At 48.6% G+C, this 15,319-nt stretch overlaps 1 protein-coding gene across 1 annotated transcript in view; it reads right to left on the reverse strand.

Moving 5' to 3' along the window:
• The window catches only part of Luzp1 (leucine zipper protein 1), an 86,355-nt gene extending 82,182 nt beyond the window's left edge, over positions 1-4,173 (reverse strand). The window contains exon 1 of the mRNA XM_013348416.2: positions 3,774-4,173. The gene's annotated coding sequence lies outside the window, so the exon portion shown is untranslated. The remainder of the gene's footprint in view (positions 1-3,773) is intronic.
• Between the last annotated feature and the right edge of the window lie 11,146 nt (positions 4,174-15,319).

Here is a 15,319-nt window from a genome sequence, read left to right on the forward strand (position 1 = left end):
GAGAGGAGAGGAGAGGAGAGGAGAGGAGAGGAGAGGAGATAAGAAGAGAAGAGAAAGAACCCATCCGATCATTTCACAGGGGAGGACCTCAAGGGTTTGACATAAGGAAGAGGTTTAATGAAAGTGGCCTTTAGAACAGGAACCAGTTCCCCAATCACCAGACCCCAGGTGGATTCTGCAGGCCCCAGGGCATCAGTCTTGGCACGCCTCCCGGTTGGCAGCTGCAAGTTCTCTCTGCAGGTTCTTGCAGCAGAGTGACCTGTTTCTGCTCTATGCCTACTCACAGAGAGATGGATATGTATTAGGCTACCCTTGGCTGCCCCCTGGTCTTCTAAAAGAACCACGGCAAGACCCCAGGAATTTCCAAAACCCCAGTCTGTGGGAAGAGGGGAAGGCTTTGGACTTCTGATTAATTTCCTGTGTTGCAGATAGACAAATAAATGTCCTGAAATGCCTGAGCTGGTCCCCAGGGGCCCCTAAAAATTGTGGTTTATTTTTAGAACTAGGAGATTCAAAGCTGCTACTTCCCATAAAAAGTAAGCATGGTCACAGAATCGTTTCAGACACAGAGAGGGCCTTTCCTGTGTCCCTCTATCTGCTAACGCTGACTTAAGACACCGCTAATATTCACTCAGAAAGGAGAACCCAGAATAAACAGGGGAGGGTCCAGAGGTCTCTGAAGTGTGCATGACCCCATCAATCACTAGCTCATTCGAGACAAAAAGCTTTGGAATAAGACAGTTCAGGAGTCAAATTATAACGCCACCAATTATCGGTTATGAAACCTCAGACTTGCACTTCTCTGCACCCCAGTTACTCATCTGCAAAATGAAAATAATAATAGTACCTACCTCCCACCATGGCTGTTACGGATTGAATGAAATAGTGTGTGGAAGAACTCAAAAGTTCAGTGCTCAGTTCATGCCTGAAATGGTGGTCGGGTGTGTGTGTGTGTGTGTGTGTGTGTGTGTGTGTGTGTGTGTGTGTGTGCGCGCGTGCGCGCGCTCATGAATGTTATTGAGAATGGAACCCACGGCTTCATGCATGCTAGGCAAGGGCTCTACTGTTGAGCTACACCCCTAGCCGCCTGTTGCTATTTCACCAAGTCCTTCCAATAAATCTCCCATGTACTGGCCTCTGGGCTGGAAGGACTCAACAACAGTCGTGCCCTTGAGGAACCCTTAGTAGAATAAACAGGGTGGGTTTCCATGAGTAGGCGGGGTAGATGTCTGCTGAGTGTTCTCAACTACGAATCACAAGTCATGGAATCACAGGTGTGGTGTACGTGAGGCCTGTACTTTATAGTGTATGCTTAGTCTACATATAGGGAAAATTCCTGAGGCAGGAAGAAAACACTAGAAGGACTTTCACCCTTGTTTTCATTCTCTTGCTTTTCCTGCGTGCATGTAGCAACTTTCCAAAAGAGACCCAACTAAATGCCGAGGGGGGAGGAAAGTGGGTGGAAATACACCAGCAAGACACATCTGTAGAGGGGATCTGTGCCAGCTGTGTATAGTGCCACAGAGAGTCCCAAAGGTAGCTGGGTGTGGTACCACACGCCTATAATTCCAGCACTCCAGAGGCAAAGGCAGGAGGATCAACTCAAAGACAGACTAGGTACAAAAGACCCCTTTCCTAAAACAAAGAAATAAAAAGTTCTGCAAACCCCATCTCATCTTCTGTGGGGTTCCGGTAAACATTTCTAAAGATGGAATTCTTTGCCCAAGACATAAGATCCCGGCAACCATATATTCATTCATTCACAATAAAAGCTTCAACCCAGAGAAAAACTAAGATTTGAACTGTAGGAGCTGGGGCCACACCTCCACGGTAGAGCACATACTAAGCCTTTGTGAGGCCTGCCTGGGATTTGATGCATGACAGACATACAAGTGTTGCGGGGGGGGGGGTGTGTGCATGACTAGGGAAGGGCACAAATCCTAAGCTTACCGCTTACCAACTTCAGTCTCAACTCAAATATTAGTCCCTTCTGGAAACATCATCAAAGGCACACCTAGGAAAGATCTGGGCCTCCAGTACCCCAGACACACTGACACATAAAAATTAGCCCTTACACTGTGGGATGTCCCTCCCTCCCTCCCAAAGAATAGCAAACTGTCAGCTCTTGTGTCTGCTGTGCCTAAACTTGCACTTTCGTTTTCCCTCAGTGTTATCTTCCTGCCATTTAATTTTTTTTTTACAAGCAGCACGTATTCCTCTGTCATCAGAAAATAAGGCAATAAAAGCATATATAAAAAGAATGTTATCCAAGCTAGAGGTGGCTCACCTTTGTTGGTTCACAAACAGTAAATTATAACGCAATAATGAATGGGGCCAGGAGCAAAGTCTCACAGGAATCGTGGAAAGTGAGAGTGGAGAGGAATAAAATCACCCTCCATCTGCCTGCCAGCCTCTGAATCCCATGGTTTATGTCCTCACGTCCCAGGGCCCCCACTGCTACACCCATTTCACTCACTGTTTTACCTACAAGCACCTTATGGACCCCTTTGCATAAACTAAGAATCTCCGTGAGTGATGAGGGCTCTGACCCCACTATCTCACAAGGCTACAGGAAGCCTTTATTGCTCTTTTTAGGAAAACAAGGCTTAGAGGTAGAGCAAGTCAGAGAGGCAGAGTTAGTTATCTAAAATCACACATTTACTTGGACCGAAACCGAGAGCGGAGCTAAACCAATGGCTAGGTCCTTGAGGTTGAGGATGTATCTCATGGTAGACGGGTAGTATGCCCGAGGTTTGGAATCCATCCTCAGCACAACTCTCCACCTCCAAACGGGCAGGAGAGCTTGAAACAGTCACTAAATTTTTCATCAATTCCCCCACCTCCTTAGGATAAAAACATACAACGACACTTTATGCAAATTAAGTACTCTGTATGTTGGGGTGGAAAAGAAATCCATTATCCCAGCCCTCTAGGGACTGGGTGTCACTCATCTCTGGCTCTCCCGCTGCCCTCCTCCACCAGCGTTAATCTCCGGGGCTGTTTAACCCCTGTTAGCACATACTTAGGACCATCTTCCTTGCACAAACCCGTTTCATTCCCCTCCCCACCCAGTCTGGGACCTCCTTGAAGACAGGAACGATGCTGATTCATCCCTGGTGCTTTTTCTACCCTTAATGCAGCATCTGGCACGCACGTCTCCATTCCTTTGCTCTTTATTTATTTCACAACAAATGGCTGGGTGTTTAACATGTGTCAAGGCTACACAGTCTGCCCTTTAGCAAAAGTCCCTATCTTCCTGAACTTTGGGACTTCTGAGGTGGAGAGACAGGGCAACGAATACAATCGTTTAATGATATTAGCACTAAGTATCACACAAGGAATCAGGCCATATGCTATGAGGGATAGAGGGACACCAAGTGGGGACCCAACGGAGTCTTGGAGAGCTGGAAGACTCCTTTAAGAGGACATGGGTTGGAAGCGCAGAGAAGTTAAGGAACCTACTTGAGATCACACAGCTAGGAAGGAGGAAAGCTGGGACATAAGCTGGAGAATGACTGATTCCAATGACAGTGCTATACTACAAAGCACCGCCCTTTTATGTCCTCCATTTTTTTTTCTTCCTTGTAATTAGTGAAAAGGGATCGTGGTCTGCCCATCACAGTAGCCTCCAGGTCCAGAACTGTTTTTGAGGTCTCTGCCCATCAAGAAACTAAACCTCTGGGCACCAAGAACAAAGTTAAGACTCAAAAAGACACCCGGAGTCTAACTCCAGCAGGTCCAGCAATTTCCTAGCGGTATTACGGACCACTCACCTACACACCCTCAGGATGTCGCCCCCTCCACGAGAGCACTGGGCCGGAGCCCTCCCTCCCTGAGCCCCAGCAGGCGCAGTGGCGGCTGCAGGATCCGGGCCACGCGGCTGCCGCACTGGCGCAGGGCTGGGGCTGCGGCAAGGGCGCGCAGCGGCGGTGACAGCTCGCTGCAGCCTGGGACGCCGCGCTGCTGCAGCTCCGGCTTTTCCCACCCACGGGCAGGGCGTTCCCGCCAGCCAGCTTCCTGCAGCCGAAGGCCGGGGCGGAGGGCCCCGGGGCCTGGCAGGCCGGGTTCCTGGCTTTCTCTGCGTTTCCTGAGCCGGACGACCGGGGGATGGGACCCGCGGCGCAAAGCTCCTTCCCCGGAACGCGGCCAGGAAGCCGCGTCCTTGTGAACTCCGGGTCCTCCTCTGCCGGGAACGCGCCGGGAGGGGGGTGGTGTTCGGTGACAGTCCTTGCACCGGGGCGGGAGGCCACACACTTATCCCAAGGAGGCAGGGCCCACAGTGCGGCCAGATTCCAACCTTCTGATGTCAGCCTGTTAACTCCATCCTTCGGATGAGAACACCGAGGCTGACAAACGAAGGGCAAGCGCCAGGTTGCGCGTGAGATCCGAGAACAACTTAAAGGCCGCACTCTATCTCAAGTCGTCCAGTTTATCACAACAGACTTTACCCACCGGGCCGGGAATGGGACAACCAGAGGTCACGTGGCTCTTCATCACACTGCTGGCCAGGAATTTGACTTCAGGCCCCCGGTTCCAGTCCTCAGGCCATTCCATTCATTACACCGCCTCCTCGCTCTAGTTCAGTAACCCAGAAAGCTGGGACCTTATGTCATTTCTTACTAGTTCACGGAACTCGGCAGAAAGCAGTTAACCCGAAGAAGATTCTGGACCCTGACACCCAAGCTAAAACTTGGGGCATCAGTCTGACTCTTTCCACAACCTTAAGAACTAGTGAAAATTCAACCGCTCAGACTTTTTCTGATCATGGTGTTCTCCATATTTCCTTTCCTTGTGGCCAAAAGTCTGATTTAAACGGCAAATGTAAAGTCAGGAGCTGGCTCTTCCTTAAAATGTCTGCCACGCAATCAAAAGGACCTGTCTATCTCACTTTAGTACACACAGGAAAAAAAAAAAGTGGGTGTGGCTGGGCTTGGTAGCTCGTGCCTTGAGTTCGAGGTCAGCCTGGCCTATAGTTCCAGGACATAGTTCCAGGACAGCCAGGGCTACACAGAGAAAACCTGTCAAAAAAAAAAAAAAGCACAAAAAACTCCCCCACAAACAACGACAACAAAAAGCTGGGTGTGACTACCCAAGCCTAGGCTATCTCTAGGAGGTAGAGACAGATTCCTGGGCTCATTGGCTAATCCGATTAGCTAAACCAATGAGCTTCAGTCTCCCTGAGAGACCCTGTCTCTAAATGTACAGGTGGTGAGTGACTGAGGAGGGATGTTCACTTTTGCACACAACAAACACAATTCTTTTTAAACATTCTTTTTTTATTTATTTATTATGTACCATGTGGTTACTGGGAGTTGAACTCAGGACCTCTGGAAGAGCAGGCAATGCTCTTAACCACTGAGCCATCTCTCCAGCCCCCCAAACACAATTTTTTAAAATGTAAATGCTGCGTGAGTGAGCATGTGTGTGTCAGAGAGGCTACAATGTACACACGCTATGGAGGCCGGAGGTCAACATCCTCAATTGCTTTCCACATTATTTTTTTCTTAAGATTCATTTTGTTTTTTAAGTCCTGTGTGTGTGTGTGTGTGTGTGTGTGTGTGTGCGCGCGCGCGTCTTTGGAAGCCAGGAGAGGGCGTCAGATCCCCTGGAGCTTTAATTACAGATTTTTGTGAACTGCCATGTGGGTACTGGGAACCGAACCCAGGTCCTCCTCACGAGCAGCCAGAGCTCTAACCACTGAACCAGCTCTCCAAGCTCTCCTCTCCCCCCTCATTCCTTCGAGACAGGCTCTTTCACGACCCTAGGGCTCACTGAATCAGATAGGCTGGCTGGCCAATGAGCTCCAAAGACTCATTTCCCCAGTACCAAGATTACAGTGACACAAACTTTTACCTCCCCATCCTTCTACTCAGCCCTAAATGCTCCCTTTTACCCATGGTTCCTTGCAAGCAAGGCAAGCCCAGTTTCCTCTTTGTGGCCAGTCTGCATCTATATAGACGTGAACTGGATGTGTGTCAGCTATTCAGTACAGATGCCTCCCTTCCATGCGTTGAGCTGTTTCAGAGAAAAGCAACCCAGACTACATTTTTCCAGCCCTTCTCGCAATTACTATGTGACTCCTTTCTACCAATGGGACAGTGGCGAGGATGATGTGGCATCGCATTCAGGCCAATGTGGTTAAGAAGTATGCATGTGCGCTCGCTCCCATCTGCCATTTGGACGCCAACACCAGGGTGACCTTGGAAGCCACGTATTGAATGTGGCAGAGCCTGAGTCGGTCTGAGTTTTACTCCATCCCTACACTGGCCAGGGAATACGTAGGAAGGCCTTCATTTTTCTCTACCTTCTCTACCTTTGTGTGTATGTGTGTGTGATGTGTTCACGTGTGTACAGACACAGGTGAGTGGGAAGTACATGTGTGGATGTTCGTATAGAGCCCCGAGACTGACATCATGTATCTTTCTCCGTCACTCTCCACATTCAGTACCGAGGCAGGGTCCCCCACTGAACCCCAGGCTCACTGGTTTTGTTACTCTAGCTTGCTGGCTTGCTCCAGAGATCCCATCCCCACTTCCATCCCTGGGAGTCTAGGTGGGATGGGCTTGGGGAGGGTCCAAACTCTGTTCCTCAGGCATGTGACAAGCGCTCTACCCACTGAGCCGCTGGGAAAAACTTCCTTTTAGTTAGGCACCGAGATGTCGGGGCTGTTCTGTGTCTCTGGCGTAATTTCATGAATGCAGAGTTAACATGGTTTCACTGTTCTAGCCACTGGAAGCTGTTTGGAGACGCTCATCCTGCAGACTGTGACCGGCTGCCTCAGCCAGTCAGAAGGTCTCTATTCATCTCATAAATGTCTTATGTCCTGCTGATTCCAAAAAGGGTTTGGAGGTGGTTTCCGCTGCAGCCTAAAGACCATTTGATCAATAATTAAAGAGTAGGAATCAAGTAGTAATGAAAGCCTGGGCAGAAAGCCAGAGGAGAAGGAAGGAAGAAGCACGAAAATCTGACTGCAGCAGCAAGGTGATGGAAAGTTTTCTAAGGACAGAGACTGCGGTATAACCCAAACCATGGCTGGCTCGGAGTTTCCTGGCAGTCAAAGCAAAGAAGGAAACAGGATGTGCTTCGAATTGTATAGGAAGTAGTAAACGTGATTAAGTGCACAGACCCTGGAGACAATGTTATGTTAATTAACTAACTTTTTTTTCCCCTGGTGCTGAAGATTGAATTTAGAGCCAGACAAGTTCCCCATCATTAAGCTATGTTATTTTGAAACCCAACTCTTCTACTTACTAGTCACATGACCCTAAGCCATTCCGGAACTTCTCTGTTCTCTGGGGGCATTTGGGGAGATTAAAGAAGCCAAGCAAACAGTGTGGGGGCTCTTACAGCAGGCCTGGCACGAGGTAAATCGTGCATGAGAATTCGCTACGCGGTTGGTAACATGCATCTGATGCATGCATGTGACGCATGCGTGTGAGTCTCTGGGTTCCATTTCCAGGACCTCTTTTCCCTCCCTAAAGTTTTGCTTGGATTTGACTGGAAGAATCCAGGCCAGCGATTTGAGAGATGCTCATGTTTCCCTGAACTAAATTCTCCCTGGCAGATGTCACACAAATACAGTGGTTGGTACTGCCAAGCTGACTGCTGTACCTTGTGTTGAGTGTGTCCCTTAGTGGCTTGTGGCCCAGTTCTGCTTACTGGGTAATTCTAGGTGCTGGGGGAACGATGAGTTCTAAGTTCAGTGATCTATCCATAGGCCAAGCAAATGTAGATTCTTATACATGTGTTGACTTTTCCAGCCTTGGTTTCTCCACCCATACAATGGGTGAATAACAAGTAGGACCTACCTACCTACCTCACACAGCGGCCAAGAGGACACCCCCCGAAAGAGTGTATACACATAAATGGCTGTGTGTTACTCAGTGGGAAAGTACTTCCCTAACATGTGTGAGGCCTTAGGCCCAATTTTCCAGTATTCCAGAAAAAAGGAAATAATAGTAATAATAATATAATGATGTAGGGGCTGGAGAGATGCGGTTAAAAGCCCTTGGTGGGTTGGGATGAGAACCTGAGTTCAAAACCCAGCACTCATATTTCTTAAAAAAAATGGCTGGGGTTTTCTGTTTTCAGCCTAGCTCCAGGTTCAGTGAGAGATCTTGTCTCAAAGAAATAAAGCAGAGGAAACTGACAGGGACGCTCTGTCAGCCCTCTGTGCAAGTACAGACATGTGCACGGACGCTCACTCACACACTCGCACACACAGCTTACTCACATACAAAAGCAAAGGGAAAAACGTCAAAGAAAGCAGGGACATGTGTGAGACATTTGTCGCAGTCATTGGGGTTAGAGGCCACCTTCACGGCACAAGCACCAAACAGGAACGTGGACAACAAAATAGAACAGAGGTTCTCTCCTTAGACCTGGCCCAGGAGAATCATTCTGAAAGCTTAAACAAGGGAACAGACGGAGCACCTTCTCCAGAAGAAGGCCCTGGACTGGCCAGCATTGTTTCTTTGCCTCTGGCTAGAATTCTCTTGGCCTAATTCCATGTGGTGTCAGCCTGGGGCTGACCTGGTTTGAAACCCACCCTGGCTTGAAAAGGTATTTACAGGCCAGAGAGCCAAGTACCCACCTCCAGAAGCCACAGTCTCTCCAAGTGATGGCCAACCGGAAAGTCCCCTTTGCTGGGTCCCCCACCCCAGGACTGCATTGAGCCCTACACACTCTGCCTATGCCCCTAAGACGGTCTAAATGAAAGGTTGATCCTGTCCATAACCACATTGGATTTTTTATGTCTTATCTACTGCTATTGTGTGTGTGTATGTTGGGGAAGCTGCACACGTGTGGAACTTAGGGAATAACTTTGTGGACTTGGCTCTCTCCACTTTTTTGTTTTGTTTTGTTTTTCGAGACAGAGTTTCTCTGTGTGACAGCCCTCGCTATCCTGGAACTCCCTCTGTAAACCAGGCTGGCCTTGAACTCACAGAGCTCCACCTGCCTCTGCTTCCCAAGTACTGGGATTAAAGGTGTGCGCCACCACCGCCTGGTCAGTTCTCCCCTCTTTCGTGTGGGTTCTGAGGATCCAACCCAGGTCACTAGGCACCGGCTGAGCAATCCCCATTGTCCCATGACCACATCTCACAGAGGCAGGAGCTGAGGTTTAGATTGCCAAAGTGACTTGGCTGTGGTAACACAGCCAATAATTAGCAGAGTTGGCACCTGAAAGAGAAGCTTACCACAGGTGTGTGTCCAAGCAGACTGCTCTGCTTCTCCCTCCTACCCACCATCCCCATGATTTGGTTTTTCTCTTAGCCAGTCCCTCTCCCTAGATGTCCACTGATACCAAGGACCTCCTAGAATATATCAGGTGAAGAAACAACCTCCTCGGCCCAGGGAAGCCCCCTACCCTGCGAGGACTGTCTCCTGACCAAGACAAACAGTTTCACTAAGGTGCCTTGGGGGCGCATGGGAAGGTCGTGGTGGCGGTGTGGAAAATTAACCCCAGCTGTCATCACGCCGTCCAGCCATCAGCTCTTATTTGCTCAGCCTCGTAGTTGGCCTGTCTGTCTCCAGACTCCTCCACCTCCCTTCTTGTGTCTACACACCGCTCTCAGCTCCGATCTTACCGCGCCATCCTCTCGCTGAATACTCTCCCTGTTCCTCCCAGGATAAAGTTCAGAGCAGATAGCTGTTCGAGTCCCCAAGGTCCAACCTGCTTCTCATCCAAGCCTCCCCTTCTTCTAGGCCTCCCCTCAGCTCTGTTCCCCTCCCCCGCTCCGACCTCCCAGCTTTTGAACTTACCGTTCCCTGTGTGGTGTGAGACCACAGAAGTCTGACCGGACTACAGGGCCTCAGCTGAGCTACAGAGCTGTCAGACCCGTTGATGGCCCCTAGAGTGATGGCAGCAACTTCTGCCATCTGGTAGACCGTCACCAGTGGTGGTCACCATCCACCTAAGAAAAGCACCAACAACCAGCCTCCAGCTCTGCGCACTGCCCGGGAAATGGGGAAATGAGGACCTCATCTTGCACCAGGACAGACCTGAGTCAGATGCCAAGAAGATTCCCAGCGGCAAAGATTTCCTACCGCTTCCGCTGGAGTCTGTCTCCCAGCTTTGACCATCGTCTTCTGCTACCTCCGAGGTCAGGCAGAATTCACCTCTGTGAGTGTCTGCAATACGTACAGGGACCTAGTGTTGATCCAGAACAGCGGAGGCTTGCACCTGCCTGTTGGAAAAAACTTGTGCCCGAGGAAGGCCGTTGCCCACCCTTCTTTCTGCGCTTTTCCCTGATGCCTCTGCGCCACCTGGTGGACAGATTTGGACTGGACCAGGATTTCGGAGGAGGCCAATGCCATTCTCAAACTCCATAAGGGCTAGCAAGATGTTCCCTACTGGATCCCAGCCTATGATGGGATCTCAGATCTGTAACAGCCCCTCTCAGGATTAGGTTCCTCTTTCAGAAAAAAGGACGAGGAAGGATTGAGTTCTTCCAGCTCCGACACAGACAAGGCGCAGATCTAAAGTTACTCTGTCTGGAACTCAGTGGTTAAGAGCACTGGCTGCTTCTTCAGAGGACCAGGGTTTGATTCCCAGAGCCTACATGGCAGCTCACCACCGTCAGTGTCTCCAGTCCCAGGGAATTCTTCTTCTGGCCTCCTTAGTCACTATATATACAGGCAAAACACCCATCTACATTAAAAAAAATCTTTAAAAACAAATTAAAATCAAAGCCCAATGTGGTAGCACATATCTTTAATCCAGCACTCAGGAGGCAAAGACAGGCAGATATCCATGAGTTTGAGGCCAGTTTCCTCAAACATAGCAAGTTCCAAGCCAGCTAGGACTGCACAGTGAGACCCTGTCTTAAGACAACAAGGACGAGCAAACAAACAAAAATATCAGAGCATTTGATCCTGACCTGCCATTAAAATTAGGTTTGTCCCCTTGCCCAGCTCCTTCTCTGCTCTAAGCCTGTCTGGTTAAGCACATGATTGGTACAGTATGGTGATAGAACATGGTGACTGTTGCTAGAGAGAAATGATACAGCCAGGCTATGTTAGTGCACACCTTTAATCCCAGCACCCAGGAGGCAGAGGCAGGCGGATCTCTGAGTTTGAGGGCAGCCTGGTCTACAGGGCTAACTCAAGGATTCAAGGACAGTCAGGGCTACACAGAGAAACCCTGTCTCAAGAAGACAGACAGAAAGAAAGAAAGAAAGAAAGAAAGAAAGAAAGAAAGAAAGAAAGAAAGAAAGAAAGAAAGAGAGGAAATAATATAAAGTCTTTGAAGACTACTAGTGACAACCACAGTGCTTGGCTAGAGCTGGGTAAGGGGTAGAGTTGGGGTGAACACCCAGTCCCTGAATCTGTTCAAGGGTACTTGGTGGGCACATCCAGGTGTCAAGTAAATGAACTGTCTAAGTGTGGTTCAGGGAAGCAGGGTGGTGGCGCACGCCTTTAATCCCAGCACTCGGGAAGCAGAGGTAGAAGAATCTCTGTGAGTTTGAGGTCAGGCTGGCCTACAGAGTGAGTTCCAAAAGAAGCAGGACTACATAGCAGAGAGATCCCGTCTCAAAAAGCAAAATGAAAATTAGAGTGTTTCAAGGAGTGGGATGAACTGGGAGCGAGTGATGCTGTTCTTAGGTGACCTCACCTGGCTGGGAATGCAAGCCCCAGTCTACCTATCTGTAAAATGGGGCTGACAATGGTGTGCTCTCCACCAAGTTACTGGGGGTCACTGAGGTAAAGCAACCCATGGGCATGAGCTGCTACTGCTGTGACATGGGCACCTGACTGAGGGTGTCCTCCATGATCTTTAAAATTCTCTTTCTCTAGGTCCAGGACCCCTGCTTCCACCTTAGAAAGCAAAATACGGGATTAACAGAGCAAATAAATGCGTCATCCCAAAGCCCTTCAGGTGCTTGTCAAGGACTGGAGAGGAGGCTCCGTCCCTCTCTCCATCCCTCCCTGCTCTGACTCTGGTGGCAGGAAGGTGGCTGGAAGGGCACCCGGGGGCACAACACAGGCTGGGTGAAGGACAGGTGTCTGCCTTTCTAATCTGTTTCCTGCACTTTGATCCCCAGATGGACTCTGAGCTCTGTGAGGGACCTGGGGGCCTCATGGGAACAGAAAATAGCCAATCATAAAAAAAAAAAAAGATCACAGGCTGCCAAGCGGAAGCCAAGGGCCAGACCTTGCTCGGTAGTCCGAATGGTCAACTGTGTGTGTTTGGCCTGACCCTTAATTGGTTCCAAATGAGTAAGTGGTAGCCTAGTCTCATTCAGTGACTTCCCCAGTGTCAGGCACAGTAACAGGTGCCAGTCACCCCGAGGTGGATAGTATTGTCACTCATGTGAAACCAAGGAATGAACTGCATCAAAAAAGCAAGGAACTGGAGACCCTGGTTACCAGACTTGTATGTTCCCACTGCTCTGTGTGTGTGTGTGTGTCTGTGTGTGTGTGTTTGTGTATCTATGTGTATGTTTGTGTGTGTCTGTGTGTGTTTGTGTATGTCTGTGCGTCTCTGTGTGTATCTATGTGTATGTTTGCATGTGTCTCTGTGTGTTTGTGTATGTCTGTGTGTCTATATGTGTGTGTATCTGTGTGTGTCTATGTGCCTATGTGTGTCTTTGTGTCTGTGTATCTATGTGTGTGTTAGTGTGTCTTTGTGTCTGTGTCTATGTCTATGCATGTGTTGTGTGTCTCCGCATCTGTGTATTTTTGTAGGTCTCTGTGTCTGTGTGTCTGTGTGTGGTTGTGTGTCTGTGTGTGTCTGTGTGATCTGGCCTGTGTTTATATGTCTGTGTGTGTATGTGTGTATGTCTCTGTCTCTGTGTGTTTGCATGTCTCTGTGTGTGTCTGTGTGTTCATGGGTGAACATACATGTGTCTGTGTGTATGTCTCTGTCTCTGTGTGTTTGCATGTCTCTGTGTGTCTGTGTGTTCATGGGTAAACATACGTGTGTCTGTGTATGGAGGATAGAGGTTAACCTTGGGTGCTGTTACTTAGGATACCATCCACACAATTTTTGAGGCGGAGTCTCTCTCTCTTTTACCTAGATTAGGTTAGCTGACTGGTTCTGAGCCTAGGGGATGTGCCTGTCTGCCTCCCCAGTGCTGGGATTACAAGCGCTCAGATCCTCATGCATGCACCTCACATACTTTACGGGTTGAGCCATCTCCCCAGCTTTACAACTGCACGCACGGTCATGTACCATTAGGGCCCTGCCACATCCTTGGGCGTTCAGAGTGTAGACTGGCTTCAAGTCTGGCACTGTGACACAGGGCAAAAGATTTTGTTTCATGGGACTTTAGCACTTAATCTGCAGATTAACAACAGGCCTGGCCTCACTGGGCTAAGTGGTTCACGTTCATAAGGCCCTTAAAGCATACCTGGGCACACAGTCAGAGCTCAATAAATGCTAGCTATTATCATTAACCACTCGCTGGCTGGCTGGCTGCCAGGTGCGAAGAGGACAAAGTTGGATAAGTGTCCCTGCAGGCTCAGAGTCTAGTGGGGATCACAGGGTGAGGGATGTGTGGTGGAAGGGGCCTGACCTTGAAAACAGAGGGGCTGAGGTCACCTGTGTCCACAGAGCTCACGTGTTTGCACAACCTCCGGGATTCCTACCCTGGAGGCCAGAAGTCTGTTGCCAATTAGACTGTGGGAAGGGACGGCTGAGAGTGGAGCCCAGCGGGGAATAATTTGCCTCGTATGCATGAAGCCCTGGGTTATGCTTCTAGCTCTGGAAAAAAATGAATAACTAATAAACAAACTGGCCTGGGAAGCCAGGATGTAAAGTTGTGTCCTTGCAGTACTAGGTACTCAGCAGCCTGAGGCAGGAGGATCATTTGAATCCAGGAGTTCAAAGCCAGCCGGCCTGGGTAGCATATAGGGATCAGGCCTTTTTAAAAGGAAAAAAAAAAGTAAACAAGGAGGTATTTTAAAATTTTTCTTTTAGTTTATGTAGTATATTAGTGTGCATATTTACCTGTGTGAGGGTGTCAGATCTTGGAGCCACAGACAGTGGTGCACTGCCGTGTGGATGTTGGGAAGTGAACCTGGGTTCTCAGGAAGAATGGCCAGTGCTCTTAACTGCTGAGGCTATTCTCCAGCCTATCTGGTTTGTTTGTTTGGTTTGGTTTGGTTTTTGGTTTGAGACAGTGTTTCTCTGTGTAGCCCTGGCTGTCCTGGGATTTACTCTGTAGATCAGGCTGGTCTCGAACACACAGAGATCTGTCTGTTTCTACCTCTGCCTCCTGAGTGCTAATATTAAAGGCTTATGCTACTATTGCCCAGCCAAAAGATGTATTTTGTTTTGGTTTTGTATTTATTTATTTATTTATTTATTATGTATACAATGTTCTGTCTGCGTGTATGCCTGCAGGCCAGAAGAGGGCACCAGACCCCATTACAGATGGTTGTGAGCCACCATGTGGTTGCTGGGAATTGAACTCAGGACCTTTGGAAGAGCAGGCACTGCTCTTAACCTCTGAGCCAGCTCTCCAGCCCTGTCTTTTGTTTTTTGTTTTTTTTGTTTTTGTTTTTCAAGACCAGGTTTCTCTGTAGCTTTGGAACCTATTTTGGAACTAGCTCTTGTAGATCAAGCTGGCCCTGAACTCACAGAGATCCACCTGCCTCTGCCTCCCAAGTGCTAGCATTAAAGGCGTGCACTCCCACCACCCAGCTAAAGATGTATTTTTTGTTTTTATTTATTTATTTATTTATTTATTTATTTATTTTGGTTTTTTGAGACACGGTTTCTCCATATAACAACCCTAGCTGTCCTGGAACTAGCTCTTGTAAACCAGGCTGGCCTCAACCTCACAGAGATCTGTCTGTCTCTACCTCTCAAGTGCTGGAATTAAAGGCATGTGCCACTACTACCTGGATTGAAAGATGTATTTTTAAAAATAAAATCAATTGGAAAAAAAATAAAGCCAGGAATGGGGATACACACCTATAGTTCCTGTACTTGGGAAGTGGAGGTCAAAGTTCAAGGCTAGCCTGAGCTATATGAGGCCTTGTCTCAAAACCAAAAATAAACGTAATACATACTTTTAAATAATAAATGAAGGTTATTGTGGGGAAGGATTGGGGGAAGCAGGTATTTATTTGCTGTATATGTTTTTTTGTTTTGATTTGTATTTTAGTTTTGTGAGATAGGGTCTAACTATGTCCTCTTGGATGGCCTAGACTCAAAATGTCCTCTTAATTTCTGCCATTTCATGCCCACAGGGACAGTGTTGCTTTTAAAAAATAAACATGGGTTTCTCTGAGCAGGTACGGGACTGGCACCATAAGCCTCTGCCAGGGCTCAGCAGTGTCTCTCGCTGGCTGAGGCCCTGCCCTCCCCCAG

This window comes from Microtus ochrogaster, chromosome 10, assembly GCF_000317375.1.
Source record: "Microtus ochrogaster isolate Prairie Vole_2 chromosome 10, MicOch1.0, whole genome shotgun sequence".
Classification (NCBI taxonomy): Eukaryota; Metazoa; Chordata; class Mammalia; order Rodentia; family Cricetidae; genus Microtus; species Microtus ochrogaster.